Source organism: Oncorhynchus masou, chromosome 6 (genome assembly GCF_036934945.1).
Source record: "Oncorhynchus masou masou isolate Uvic2021 chromosome 6, UVic_Omas_1.1, whole genome shotgun sequence".
Lineage (NCBI taxonomy): Eukaryota > Metazoa > Chordata > Actinopteri > Salmoniformes > Salmonidae > Oncorhynchus > Oncorhynchus masou.
In genome coordinates, this window is record NC_088217.1 from 35,986,131 (window position 1) to 36,002,148 (window position 16,018).

The window sequence follows — 16,018 nt, forward strand, 5'->3', positions numbered from 1 at the left end:
TGAGGGAGAGGGGTGTGCTGAGGGAGAGGGGTGTACTGAGGGGGAGGGGTGTGCTGAGGGAGAGGGGTGTGCTGAGGGAGAGGGGTGTACTGAGGGGGAGGGGTGTACTGAGGAAGAGGGGTGTGCTGAGGGAGAGGGGTGTGCTGAGGGAGAGGGGTGTGCTGAGGGAGAGGGGTGTGCTGAGGGAGAGGGGTGTGCTGAGGAAGAGGGGTGTGCTGAGGAAGAGGGGTGTGCTGAGGGAGAGGGGTGTGCTGAGGGAGAGGGGTGTACTGAGGGGGAGGGGTGTACTGAGGAAGAGGGGTGTGCTGAGGGAGAGGGGTGTGCTGAGGGAGAGGGGTGTGCTGAGGGAGAGGGGTGTGCTGAGGGAGAGGGGTGTGCTGAGGGAGAGGGGTGTGCTGAGGAAGAGGGGTGTGCTGAGGAAGAGGGGGTGTGCTGAGGGAGAGGGGTGTGCTGAGGGAGAGGGGTGTACTGAGGGGGAGGGGTGTACTGAGGAAGAGGGGTGTGCTGAGGGAGAGGGGTGTGCTGAGGGAGAGGGGTGTGCTGAGGGAGAGGGGTGTGCTGAGGGAGAGGGGTGTGCTGAGAGAGAGGGGTGTACTGAGGAAGAGGTGTGTGCTGAGGGAGAGGGGTGTACTGAGGGAGAGGGGTGTGCTGAGGGAGAGGGGTGTGCTGAGGAAGAGGGGTGTGCTGAGGAAGAGGGGTGTGCTGAGGGAGAGGGGTGTGCTGAGGGAGAGGGGTGTACTGAGGGGGAGGGGTGTACTGAGGAAGAGGGGTGTGCTGAGGGAGAGGGGTGTGCTGAGGGAGAGGGGTGTGCTGAGGGAGAGGGGTGTACTGAGGAAGAGGTGTGTGCTGAGGGAGAGGGGTGTACTGAGGGAGAGGGGTGTACTGAGGGGGAGGGGGTGTGCTGAGGGAGAGGGGTGTGCTGAGGGGGAGGGGTGTGCTGAGGGAGAGGGGTGTGCTGAGGAAGAGGGGTGTACTGAGGGAGAGGGGTGTACTGAGGGGGAGGGGTGTGCTGAGGAAGAGGGGTGTACTGAGGGGGAGGGGTGTGCTGAGGAAGAGGGGTGTACTGAGGGAGAGGGGTGTACTGAGGGGGAGGGGTGTGCTGAGGAAGAGGGGTGTACTGAGGGAGAGGGGTGTACTGAGGGAGAGGGGTGTACTGAGGGAGAGGGGTGTGCTGAGGGAGAGGGGTGTGCTGAGGGAGAGGGGTGTACTGAGGGAGAGGGGTGTGCTGAGGGAGAGGGGTGTGCTGAGGAAGAGGGGTGTACTGAGGGAGAGGGGTGTACTGAGGGGGAGGGGTGTGCTGAGGGAGAGGTGTGTGCTGAGGGAGAGGGGTGTGCTGAGGAAGAGGGGTGTACTGAGGTAGAGGGGTGTACTGAGAGAGAGCGGTGTACTGAGAGAGAGCGGTGTACTGAGGGAGAGGGGTGTGCTGAGGGAGAGGGGTATACTGATGGAGAGGGGTGTACTGATGGAGAGGGACTAGGAGAGGGAAAGAGGGACCCTATGTCACTCTGGTCAAATATTGTGCTGTAAGGAGAATGTGGTGACACAGAGCTTGTTTCTTTTTGACACATGTCCAGTTCAATCTCATAGTGGTTAAGATGTATAGCAGTAGAGAGTGTGACAGTGAGAGATGAGCGGTCCTCTGCATTAGCGGTGACTCTGACCCCATAGTGTCTGTAAGCAAACTGTTATTACCCACTCAGACTCTCTCTCCCAACCTCCTGCTATCTATCTCCCCCTTTCTCTCCATCTCTCCTCATCACCCCCCCCCCCTCCCGCTCTTTCTCTAGATAAATCAACTAACCCCTGTCATGAAACTCAAGCCTTTCATCTCCACCACAAAGCACCCAGAGCTGTACACAGGTCATAAAAACAATGTAGGTTTGATGTAGTTCAAAATCACATGACAGATTAAAGGAACAGTGTGTTTACCCTAACCCCTCTCTGCTGCACTCTAACATGCACACACTTTCCTAATTCAATTACAACTTGAAAGCTGCAAAGTGGGCAACATCAAGGACATTGACAAACACTCAAAGGGGATTAGCCGTTGCTAAACTCAGGCTGGTGCAGCGGAGGTGGTTTACATGATGAACGGCTTTGCAGGGGACCTGAAAACCCTGCTACCAGGGTTCATCTCTAGTCTGTACATCATTGAGCTAACATGGTCTTGGGTAATTCAGGCGCCTGGGTTTGAGACCCAGTGTGCTTGGTGAGCTGCTGGTGTCATGCCCTGACCATAGGTCAGGGTGTGACTTGGGAGTTTTCTAATCTTTATTTTCTATGTTGGTGTGAGTATGGTTCCCAATTGGAGGCAGCTGATGGTCGTTGCCTCTAATTGGGGATCATACTTAGTGTGGTCCTTTTCCCACTTGCATTGTGGGATATTGTTTTTGTTTAGTGCTATGTGCGCTACGAATGGCACGTTCATTTATTTATTTGTTGTTTTGGGTTTCACTTAATAAATATGTGGAACTCTACTCACGCTGCGCCTTGGTCCGCTCATTATAACGAACTTGACAACTGGGCATTTATTTCACATGGAATGGACAAGGCTGCATTCAAAGGTTATGTTAAGAGACAACAAGGCAACATTCAGAGACACTGGAATTACAATGTGTCAAATTGGAACAGTATTCAGGATTACAGCATAAAGTAGCAGTGGGCTGCATTCAGTAACAGCATAGCGAACAATGTTCAGACGGCAACATTGAAAATGTAGTTCCAGGGTGAACAGTTCCACTGTTTAAAGGCCACAGCTGTACTTGCATTGGTCCTTGCTTTTTAACTAGGGACTGAATTGTAGCTGGGAAACTACTGCTCTCTTCAAGTGCCAGGGAGAAAGGACAACCAGCAGAAATATAAAACTAAAAAGCCTGGGTCAATTTAGATGCTTTCCTCAGTGACACCATAGAAGGTTGGCTTCAGTAGCAGTGGAGCTGCGTTAGAGGGTTTGTGTTTGGTGACAATTTAGTGAACTTTGTTCAGAGCCACCATACTTTAGCCCAGTGCAGCTTAGTAAACATGGTTCCTATGTACGTAGCTCAGCAGTACACTTGCATAGAGCTATTAGTTGCTGCTGCCTACCCCATGTGTTACAGACAAGTAAGATGGCGCCGATAGAGATGGCAGCTTCGCTTCTAGTCCTTAGGAAACTGTGCAGTATTTTGTTTTTTAATGTATTATTTCTTACATTGTTAGTACAGAAAACTTTAAGTGTTATTACCTACTGCCAGGAAGAACTATTGGACATCAGAGAGACGTCAATTCACCAGCACAACTACAACCAGTAATACAACTTTCACAAAGCAGATCCTTTGTCTGCACCTCCCAGGGCATTTGAACGATTCCAGAGGCCAACCCAAAACAACACTGCCGGAGGAGAGGGTGCCAGAGAGGTCTTCTAGGGAGGCTTGGGAAGCGTGCACACCACGCACCGCTTCCGAGGATATTGCTCGCTAAGTCGACAAAATCAGGGCAAGAGTTGCTTTCCAAAGAGATTTCCGGGATTGTAACATACTCTGTTTCACAGAAACATGACTAGCTGGGGACATGCTGTCGGAGTCCATACAGCCAATGGGATTTTCAGTGCATCGCGCCGAAATGAATAAACATCTCTCCGGTAAAAAGAAGGGCGGGGGTGTATGTTTCATGATTAACGACTCATGGTGTAGTTGTAACATACAAGAACTCAAGTCCTATTGTTCACCTGACCTAGAATTCTTCACAATCAAGTGGATACTAAGACGGCCATCAAGGAACTTCACTGGACTTTATGCAAACTGGAAACCATATATCCTGAGGCTGCATTTATTGTAGCTGGGGATTTTAACAAAGCTAATTTGAGAACAAGGCTACCTAAATTATATCAGCATATTGATTGCAGTACACTAGTGAGAAACACAATTGACCATTGCTACTCTAAATTTTGAGATGCATGCAAGGCCCTTCCCCACCCTCCTTTTGGCAAATCCGACGATGACTCCATCTTGTTGCTCCCCTCCTATAGGCAGAAACTAAAACAGGAAGTGCCCGTGCTTAGGTCTATCCAACGCTGGTCTGACCAATCGGATTCCATGCAAGAAGGATGCTTCCATCACGTGGATTGGGATATGTTCCGGGTAGCCTCAGACAATAACATTGACGTTTACGCTGACTCGGTGAGGGAGTTTATAAGGAAGTGTATAGGAGATGTTGTACCCATTGTGTCTATTGAAACCTTCCCTAACCAGAAACCATAGATTGATGGCCGCATTCATGCAGAACTGAAAGCACGTACCATCAAATTTAATCATGGCAAGGCGACTGGAAAAATGGCTGAATACAAACAGTGTAGTTATTCCCTTTGTAAGGCAATCAAACAAGCAAAGCGTGAGTATAGAGACAAAGTGGAGTCGCAATTCAACAGGTCAAACACGAGACGTACATGTACAGTTAAAGTGGGAAGTTTACATACACCTTAGCCAAATACGTTTAAACTCAGTTTTTCACAATTCCTGACATTTAATCCCAGTAAATATTCAATTAGGATCACAACGTTATTTTAAGAATGTGAAATGTCAGAATAATAGTAGAGAATTATTTATTTCCGCTACTATTTCTTTCATCACATTCCCAGTGGGTCAGAAGTTTAAATACACTCAATAAGTATTTGGTTGCATTGCGTTCAGGTTTGTAGGCCTTCTTGCTCGCACACGCTTTTTCAGTTCTGCCCACACATTTTCGATAGGATTGAGGTCAGGACTTTTTGACGGCCACTCCAATACCTTGACTTTGTTGTCCTTAAGCAATTTTGCCACAACTTTGGAAGTATGCTTGGGGTCAATGTCCATTTGGAAGACCCATTTGCGACCAAGCTTTAACCTCCTGACTGATGTCTTGAGATGTTGCTTCAATATATCCACATCATTTTTCTGCCTCATGATACCCTCTATTTTGTGAAGTGCACCAGTCCCTGCTGCATCAAAGCATTCCCACAACATGATGCTGAAAGACACCGTGCTACACGGCTGGGATGGTGTTCTTCGGCTTGCAAGCCTCCCCCTTTTTCCTCCAAGAATAACGATGGTCATTATTGCCAAACAGTTCTATTTTTGTTTCATCAGACCAGAGGGCATTTCTCCAAAAACTATGATCTTTCCCCCCATGTGCAGTTGCAAACCGTAGTCTGGCTTTTTTAATGGCGATTTTGGAGCAGTGGCTTCTTACTTGTTGAGTGGCCTTTCAGGTTATGTCAATATAAGACTTGTTTTACTGTGGCTATTGATACCTTTGTACCGCTTTCCTCCAGCATCTTCACAAGGTCCTTTGCTGTTGTTCTGGGATGGATTTGCGCTTTTTGCCACAAAGTACGTTCATCTCTAGGAGACAGAACGTGTCTCCTTCCTGAGCGGTATGATGGCTGTGTGGTCCCATGGTGTTTATACTTGTGTCCTATTGTTTGTACAGATGAATGTGGTACTTTCAGGCATTTGGAAATGGCTCCTTAGGATGAACCAGACTTGTGGAGGTCTACAATTTTCTTTTTGAGGTCTTGGCTGATTTCTTTTGAATTAATCATGATGTCAAGCAAAGAAGCACTGAGTTTGAAGGTAGGCCTTGAAATACATTGACAGGTACACCTCCAATTGACTCAGATTATGTCAATTAGCCTACCAGAAGCTTCTAAAGCCATGACATTAATTTCTGGAATTTTCCGAACTGTTTAAAGGCATAGTCAACTTAGGGTATGTAAACTTCTGACCCACTGGATACAGTGAATACAGTGAATTATAAGTTAAATAATCTGTCCGTAAACAATTGTTGGAGAAATGACTTGTGGCATGCACAAAGTAGATGTCCTATCCGACTTGCCAAAACTGTAGTTTGTTAACAAGAAATTTGTGGAGTGGTTAAAAAATGAGTTTTAATGACTCCAACCAATTGTATGTAATCTTCCTACTTCAACTGTATATACTGTATACTGTATACTAATTCCTTCACTATCTATTCCTTACTATCTATTGCATCTTAGCCGCTCTGTCTCTGCTCATCCATATATTTTATACTTATATATTCTCATCCCATTCCTTTACTAGATTGTGTGTAATTACGTTTTGTTGTGGAATTTGTTAGATATTAGGTTTTGTTGTGGAATTGTTAGATATTACCTGATAGATACTGCTGCACTGTCGGATCTAGAAGCATAAGCATTTCGCTACACTCACAATAACATCTGCTAACCATGTGTATGTGACCAATAAAATTTGATTTGATTTGGTTTGACAGCAGACCCAAAAACACACACACGCACGCACGCACGCACGCACACACACACACACACACACACACACACACACACACACACACAGCTGCTCAGCTGTATTACAGTATCAGAGCCAAACCCCAGAAAGTGGGCCCTGCATGCTACTGAAACCACACCCTATTAACCTCTGGTGCAGACATACACACACAAACACGCACACCTCCACGCACACACGTGCATATACGCACATGCACACACACACACGGCATTATCAACCCCACAGATCTCGTCCTAATGGGGAACACATGCACCCCTGGAACATTAATGTAATGTAGAGTTCAGTAATACCTCTGATTACTGGGTAAACTGATACAGTGTAATACATATCAGTTATCACATACATCTTGATTGTGGTTTGTTAACACAGATGGTATAGTGTGCAGATTATCACAGTGGTAATCTGAAAACCCTGATTGCTTGCTGTGCTGCTGCTCTCAATGTGTCCTTTACAGTTTTTCTGTTGGTTCTCTGTGGCTCTCTTGTCTCTCTTGGGCTGATTATATACTCTGGTCTCTGTTGTTCCATATAACACATGCATGGATAGGAGGGTTGAGTTCAGGCTTTCTGTCACACGTACTGAATCCCAAATGAACCCGTAGTTCCAGGGTTGCCTAATGCCTACCTCTGAGCACTCTCCCATCTCACTAGGAATTTGGAGGAGAGAGAGGGAAATGTGTGTCAGGCTTTCAGGTGCAAACAATACTGTTACCAGCCTATATAATGTATTGGGTATGTAGTGGGTATGTGTTAGACTTGCAGTGTGTGTGTGTGTATGTGTGTGTGTGTGTTATTATAGAATCACTAGCAGACCAAAATAATGATTTAAATACGCTCGCCTTTCCAACTGTGGTTTCTCCATTTCACTAACAACGCTTCTCCCCATCACACACTTTCACAGACGTACTCCTTCCTCACAGACAAACTCCCCCCTCAGAGACAAACTCCCCCCTCACAAGACAACTGTTACCACACAGAGTCGCAAGAGCATAAGTCAAATTAACTCTGATCAGCTGTAAACCTATCTCTGTTTTTACATATAGTCAAGCGTACGCAAACATACTCGTGTGAGCGTGCACATACACATGCACACACACAAGCACACACACTCACAGGGCTGAGCTGTCCCTCTCCATACCACCTCATTACTGTGCTCTGTCCTGGTCAGAGTCTGGCCCCGCTGGTTAACTCTAATTTCAGAACTGTTTGTGGTGTGTGGTGTGTGTGTGTGTGTGTGTGTGTGTGTGTGTGTGTGTGTGTGTGTGTGTGTGTGTGTGTGTGTGTGTGTGTGTGTGTGTGTGTGTGTGTGTGTGTGTGTGTGTGTGTGTGTGTGTGTGTGTGTGTGTTGGTTGACTCAAATTTCATGTTGGTTTTAATCCCGGGGTGTCAATCTTCATTCCAGGCTAACTTATGTTGGACACGGCCCCCATCTCAGCACTCAGCTCTCTCAGTGCCATGTGTGTGTGTGTGTGTGTGTGTGTGTGTGTGTGTGTGTGTGTGTGTGTGTGTGTGTGTGTGTGTGTGTGTGTGTGTGTGTGTGTGTGTGTGTGTGTGTGTGTGTGTGTGTGTGTGTGTGTGTGTGTGTGTGTGTGTGTGTGTGTGTGTGTGTGTGTGTGTGTGTGTGTGTGTGTGTGTGTGTGTATGTGTGTGTGTGTGTAGAGTTGATTGAGGCAGGGCAAAGGCAGAGGCAGCCCATGAACATTCCAGTGTTTCTCAGTGAGACTGGATAGATAATATAAGTCAGTCCCCAGTTCCCTACTAATACACACTCTTCACTCAATAATAACACACTTTACATCCTAACCCATAATGAATGGGGTGTTCCTCCCTCGCCACCATAAGACAGTAAAAAGTCATTTACTCTGCTCATTTGGGACAGTGAGAGAAACAAACGTATGGCCTCACTGGCTGTGTGTGCAATAAGATATCACGGTTTTAACATTTTGACTTCAGATTCTGACATTTATCCACTTTTCTCCAAATGTCAAATTTCGACATTGCTCCAAACGTCAAATTTCGAGGTGTCTATTACATTGTAACGTCTGTTGTCGGGAGAAGGAGAAGACCAAGGCGCGTGGAAAGTATTCATAATACCTTTTAATCAATAAGAATACTTGAACAAAAAACAACAACCCACAAAACCCATGTGGGCAAGAGCTACCTAAGTATGGTTCTCAATCAGAGACAACGACAGACAGCTGTCCCTGATTGAGAACCATACCCGGCCAAAAACAAAGAAATACAAAAACATAGAAAAAAGAACATAGAACGCCCACCCTAGTCACCCTATAATAAAAAGCCTCTCTATGGCCAGGGTGTGACATACATTCTGTCCACTGAGCACACACTGGTGGAATCAACATCATATCCACTTCATTTCAATGAAATTATGCTGAACCAACGTGGAATAGATGTTGAATGTCCCAGTGGGTGGGTTGCTCCTCCTGCTGTGGCTCCTCCTTGATTAATTCTGAATGTTTAACCCTTCCCTTATGTTCGATTCAGCCTACACTGACCCGTACAGTAAGTAGCTTACAGTAAGTAAATCAAAATCAGAAATATATTATTTTATCCTCTCAAAATGGGTTTTACAGTAGCTGAGAATGTTCTCTTTCATCATATTCCTTTTTCGCTGAGTTGATAGACCCAACTGTTCAAAATGTAGAAACAGTCGTAAATCAATCACATTGTGACATTTTATGACATTCATTACATATTTTGCCAAACTTCATATCACTGTCTCTCGGCATCTGAACATCACAGGGTAAACATACTTAAGTCCTTGTGACCATCATGGGTAAATTGTTACGGCTCAGAAGAACATTTAAAAATAAAAATAAATGTGTTTAACAAGTTTGAGACCCAAAATAAAATTGTATTTGTCACAAGGGCCGAATACAACAGGTGTAGACCTTACAGTGAAATTCTTACTTACAAGCCCTTAACCAACAATGCAGTTTAAAAAATAGAGTTAATACAAATATTTGCTAAATACACTAAAGTGAAAAATCAAATCAAAAAGTAACACAAGAAAATTACATAACAATAACGAGGCTATATACAGGGGGTACCGGTAATCAAATCAAATCAAAATCACTGGGGGTACCGGTACAGAGTCAAAGTGCCGGAGTACAGGTTAGTCAAGGTAATTTGTAAAGTGGCTATGCATAGATAATAAACAGCGAGTAGCAACAGTGTAAAAACAGTCCGGGGGGCCATTTGATTAAATGTTCAGCAGTCTTATGGCTTTTGGGTAGAAGCTGTTAAGGAGCCTTTTGGTCCTAGACTTGACGCTCCGGTACCGCTTTCCGTGGGGTAACAGAGAGAACAGTTTATGACTTGGGTGACTGGAATATTTGACAGTTTTTGGGGCCTTCCTCTGACACAGCCTAGAATATAGGTCCTGGATGTCAGGAAGCTTGTCACCAGTGATGTACTGGACCGTACGCACAACCCTCTGTAGCATTTTGTTGTGCCCTCTTCATGACTATCTTGGTGTGCTTGGACCATGTTAGTTTGTTGGTGATGTGGACACCAAGGAGCTTGAAGCTTTCTACCCGCTCCACTTTAGCCTCGCTGAAGTGTAAAGTGGTGTACTTGGACTACCGTTTCCTATAGTCCACGATCAGCTCCTTTGTCTTGCTCACATTGAAGTAGAGGTTGTTGTCCTGACAGCACACTACCAGGTCTCTGACCTCCTCCCTATAGGCTATCTCATCGTTGTCAGTGATCAGGCCTACCACTGTTGTGTTGTCAACAAACTTAATGATGGTGTTGAATGTGTGCTTGGCCACTAAGCACACACCCCTGAGGGGCCCCAATGTTGAGGATCAGCGTTGCAGATGTGTTGTTGCCTACCCTTACAGCCTGGGGGGCGGCCAGGATCCAGTTGCAAAGGGAGGTGTTTAATCCCAGGTGTTTAGTCCTTAGCTTAATGATCGCTGCAGCTGTACATAGTCCATCTGTAAATAGCCCACCCAATCTACCTACCTCATCCCCATACTGTTTTTATTAACTTTTCTGCTATTTTGCACACCAGTATCTCTACTTGCACATCATCATCTGCTCATTTATCACTCCAGTGTTAATCTGCAAAATTGTAATTCTTTGCTACCGTGGCCTATTTATTGCCTACCTCCTCGTGCCTTTTGCGCACACTGTATACAGACTTTATTTTTTTCTACTGTGTCATTGACTTGTTTATTGTGTTATTGGCTTGTTTATTGTTTATTCCATGCTATGCCATGTGTAACTCTGTGTTGTTGTCTGTGTCACACTGCTTTGCTTTATCTTGGCCAGGTCGCAGTTGTAAATTAGAACTTGTTCTCAACTAGCCTACCTGGTTAAATAAAGGTGAAAAAAATATGTATATTTAAAATGATGAGCTTTGTGGGAACTGTTGTGTTGAACGCTGAGCTGTGGTCAATGAACAGCATTCTCACATAGGTGTTCCTTTTGTCCAGGTGGAAAAGGGCCATGTGGAGTGCAATAGTAGTTCCTCCTTTAACTTATTGGTGACTGGGGGGCAGTATTGAGTAGCTTGGATGAATAAGGACATAAATTATGAACTTTAGCGAACAAATCAAACATTTTTTGTGGAACTGGGATTCCTGGGAGTGCATTCTGATGAAGATCATCAAAGGTAAGTTAATATTTATAATGCTATTTCTGACTAATGTTGACTACACGACATGGCGCATATCACTTTGGCTGTTTTGGTCTCTGAGCGCCGTACTCAAATTATTGCATGGTGTGCTTTTTCCGTAAAGTTTAAAAAAAATCTTACACAGCGGTTGCATTAAGGAGAAGTTTATCTAAAGTTCCATGAATAATAGTTGTATCTTTTATCAATGTTTATTATGAGTATTTCTGTGAATTGATGTGGCTCTCTGCAAAATCACTGCATGTTTTGGAACTACTGAACATAACACGCAAATGTAAAATGAGATTTTTGGATATAAATATGCACTTTATCGAAAAAACATACATGTATTGTGTAACATGAAGTCCTATGACTGTTATCTGATGAAGATCATCAAAGGTTAGTGATTCATTTTATCTATATTTCTGCTTTTTGTGACTCCTCTCTTTGGCTGGAAAAATGGCTGTGTTTTTCTGTGACTTGGTGGTGACCCAACATAATCGTTTGTGGTGCTTTCGCTGTAAAGCCTTTTTGAAATTAGACACTGTGGCTGGATTAACGAGAATTTTATATTTAAAATGGTGTAAAATACTTATATGCTTGAGGAATTTTAAGGTACCCGGCATCACAGCTTCATTGCTCCAGACCACCACAAGGGGGAGTTAGAGCCCTCATTATGCATTTGGGTCCCAAGGTTTTTATACGACCAATCAAATCAGTGGTTCCATTGACAAATTTGATGCAAGCCACCCGTCCCTGGTGACTTTCTTCAGCAAAGACGTTACGGTGGAAGCAAATGTAAGTTATTATTATGTCATAATGATTCAAGCAAAACATGTAAGATTGAGAGGAACATGTTAGTTAATGTGGAGACAAATGATTGTGCATATTTTTATGTCATAAAGTTCATTTACAAAAATAGCTATTTAGCAAGTTAGCTGACTAGCTAACATTAGCCAACTAGCTAGCTGGTGTTATGACATGAGTATGACATTGTAATTCGTGATGTTTAAACCAGCAAACCAGGCTGCCATCTTGGGAAACAGTGGATGTAAAGAATCTAGCTAGCTAAAGCATTTATTGCAAATTGAATGTACAATTGTGTAAGCTTGCCTTGCTGTGCAATGCAGCTGAAGTATCATAGCTAGCTAACTATTTAATTGCTTATTGTGTCGTGGAATGCCTATGGATGTGTAGCTAGCTACAGTATGTTGCCGATTTGTATATGGACCCTAAAACATTCTGAAATAATATTCATACCAATCTATGAACCTCAGCTATCATTGCTGTTGTATCAACTTTAAGTCTGAATGGCATTAATGAAGCCTATGGATAGAGTAGAATATAATAACTTTATTGTGTGAAGGATGTAGGTACTGTAGTTATTACCACGCATGAGATCCCCACATTGTTGCCTGTACATTGAATATATTCACTTATCATGTACTCTTCCTTGGCAAATAAAGGTGCGGTTCAGGTATAAATCTCTGTGAGACATTATTTTTCAGTCATATCCAATACCAGGTGTATCAAACTCCATTATTGAATGATGCTGTGCATGTACGCATTACAATTATACACTTCACTTTACCACTCCTGCACCTGGGACATCAATGAGTACACATTGTAACTATGCAATAGACTAGAAACATGATTTAAGTAAAGGCTGATTTGTATTTCATATATACAGAAAAAAACTATACATATCTAACTCCCTTCATCTGCGTTAATCTGAGGACACAGGATAGTATTTCAATGAGATACTTAATTTCAACCAGTGGAGAAAGTGAAACACTTTATTGAAAGAAGTTCATTATCCATGGGTTATAAATACATAATACATGCATTATAATTATGATAATTGCAATATTATATTATAAATACAAGTTCAATCTGTGCTTCAATGCACATATAGTGTGCATTATAAAACGAGGAAGAAAGATGAGGTGGGGAGAGAGATGTAGAAGACAGAAAGGGAAAGAGGTAAGAACAGAGGCAGACAGCATATGATTAACGAATTACAGTGCTACCCTAATATTCTAATATTCATCACAATTACAATATCTCCAGTTTAAATTGGCCCAAAGGTTATCTTAAGAGCGGGTGAGGTGGCGATGACGGGACTGGCTTCCTCCCTCACATCAAAACATACCTGCAAACGAGGCAGATGGATAGAGAGAGAGCATGATTAAGCCGTTTTTTAAATGTTCTAATACGGTCAGTGATCATAATCATCAGGAAGTGAAATGCAAAACTGACCTTGGATCATTAACTCTAGGACTACTACATCTCTGTTTGTATTTCAATGTAAAGCATCTCTTCAAAAATACTTCCTGTTGACCCAATCACCTCTCATCTATCATCACGCTGTGCCCTCTGTGTCAGCCAGTTCAGATGGGGGAACGGTTCACCAACACAGCTGATACAAGGGAGATGGGGGAGAGGGATGAAGTGAAGGAGAGAGACTGTCATTGTGTGTGTGTGGTCTCACCTGGTGTCTACACTAAGTGGCTACAGAGTACTTTATGCTGAAAAACAGACACATGAGGACAAACAATAGAAGATAATGTCATTATTAGACATAAATACCACTTGAAGCTTGATGATGACTTGATCAATTGAATCAGCTGTGTAGTGTTAAGGCGGAAACAAAAATGTGCACAGGTGTATGAAGCATTCTGATATGCCACAGCTTGTGAGGTGTCAGGTTCGCCATTCATGTCGTGGAAATATTGTATAAAATATTTCACTGATAACGGAACTTGTAAATTCAATTATACTTTACTACAAAAGTAACAGAAGAAGTGCAATTCCATGGAAGAACAGATCTCTCTAGTCTCAGTACTCTGCTTTTATACAGTTTTACCCTTAGATAACAGTCACTCCACTTTATGTAAATTATTAATACCTTTTAGCCTTGGCCACCCTAATCTTGTTGTCTTGCTTAGTTTCCATTCTCTTACTGGCTCAGACATTAGGGCATAGATTCTATTGGTGGTGTGACACACAGACATGTACTCTCCTACTGCAGGTCTAATGGTGCCTATAACTGATTAACTAATGTTCCTGTCCAAAGGTCTTCCTTCACAAGTTCAGGGCGATGTTGTCTATATATGAATAACCCATGTGCATGTCCAGTAGCCTTCTGTCACGACTTCTGCCGAAGTCGATGCCTCTCCTTGTTCGGGCGGTGTTCGGCAGTCGACGTCGCCGGTCTTCGAGCCATCGCCGATACATTTTTCATTTTCCATTTGTTTTGTCTCGTTTTCCACACACATTTCCCAATTACTGGTCATGTATTTAATCCTCTGTTTCCCCCATGTCTTTATGTGTGATTGTTTTTTGTTCATGTCGGTACATTTCCGTCTGGTTTTGTCCGGGTGCTTTTTTCACCCATGTTTTGTGGCAACCGTTATTGTTCACTCATTGGTACTGTTACTAATGCTATTTTCTTGAGTAAAGTACGTTGTTCACTCATCTCTGCACTCCTGCGCCTGACTTCATGCACCAGCTACACACACCGCCTGACAGAATCACACACCACTATCGTCATGAAGTCAGCAGGACCAGATACCCCTGTTATTGGGGTCGAGGAGCGCGTCCAGGAGCAAGCGGCGATGCTCCATCATCTCGGCGCCACCATGGATCGCGTCCTACAGACTATGGATCGCTGGCAGAGAAAGGGAGGTCCTCCAGTGCCTCTGCCAGTGCAACCAAGGTCTCCACTACTTGCCCCTCTTTCACCTGGTCCCAGTGGGATTCATCTGGCCCTCCCTAGGGAGTGTGGTGGGACGGCTGCACAATGTCAGGGTTTCCTATTACAACTGGAGCTCTACCTAGCAACCGTTCACCCAGCACCTTCAGACAGAGAGAGGGTGTCCGCCCTCGTCTCATGCCTCTCAGCGAGAGCCCTGGAGTAGGCCAACGCCATGTGGGGAGAAGGAGAGGCTGCGCTGGACCACATCGCCGCTTCCGGGCAGTCTTCGACCATCCGGTGAATGTCTCGTTCATCTGTGGCAGGGGACGAGGAGCGCCCAGGAGTTCACTCTGGACTTCCGGACCCTGGACGCTGGCGTAGGATGGAACAACAGGGCCCTGATCAACCACTATTGTTGCAGTTTGCGCGAGGACGTCCATCGGTAGTTGGCCTGCAGGGACACCACCCTCACTTTCGATTAGCTGGTGGACCTGTCCATTCGGTTGGATAACCTGCTGGCTACCGCGGACATCCAGATCGGGGTCTGTCGGTTCCATCCCCCAGCACCACCGCTCCGACGCCCATGGAGCAGGGAGGTGCTGTGCTTAGGGAGACCAGAGGAGGGCGCACTGCCGGTCGGTGCTGGGGAGGTTCCTCTGGGAGTTGAGGCAGCAGTCAGGGCAGTCTCGCGTTACCCCAGGTGAACCGGCACCATGCTCACCCAGAGCTCTCTGTTGCACACATTTTGAACGTTACTTTTCCTGAGTTTTCCCAGCATCCCCAGCATAAGGAGCTCGTCGATTCAGGCGCAGCTGGGAATTTCATTGACAGATCATTTGCCCATAGATTAGGCATCCCCATTGTTCCAGTGGATATGCCCTTCCCAGTTTAAGACGTAGACAGTCGACCATTAGGGTCCGGCTTGATTAGGGAGGTCACCGCGCCCCTGGGCATGTTGACGCAGGAGGGTCAAAAGGAGAGAATCAGTCTCTTCCTTATTGATTCTCCTGCGTTGATCCCACTGTTTTGTGGCAACGGAGGGCTCTCAAGGGGTGGTCACGAGAGTGCTGGGGGAGGTGTTTAGGGGTTTCCGTTGGTGCTACTACGGTGGAAAGTCCAGACCAGGTCTCCACCGTGCACATTCCCCCTGAGTATGCCGATTTGGCTTTCTTCTTACAGAAGACAGCTCAATTACCACCCCATCGACAGGGGGATTGTGCGATAAATCTCCTGGTAGACGTCACACTTCCCAGGAGTCACGTGTATCCCATGTCACAAGCGGAGACGGTGGCTATGGAGACATATGTCTCCGAATCCCTGCGTCAGGGGTACATTCGGTCTTCCACTTCACCCATCTCCTCTAATTTATTTTTTGTGAAGA

General features: G+C 45.0%; 1 long non-coding RNA gene across 1 annotated transcript; it reads right to left on the reverse strand.

Moving 5' to 3' along the window:
• Positions 1 to 12,722: 12,722 nt before the first annotated feature.
• Positions 12,723 to 13,916, reverse strand: LOC135541097 (uncharacterized). The gene is made up of 3 exons (XR_010455916.1): positions 13,849 to 13,916; positions 13,290 to 13,359; positions 12,723 to 13,092 (listed from the first exon to the last, which is right to left on the reverse strand). It is a non-coding gene; the product is annotated as an uncharacterized LOC135541097 (long non-coding RNA).
• Between the last annotated feature and the right edge of the window lie 2,102 nt (positions 13,917 to 16,018).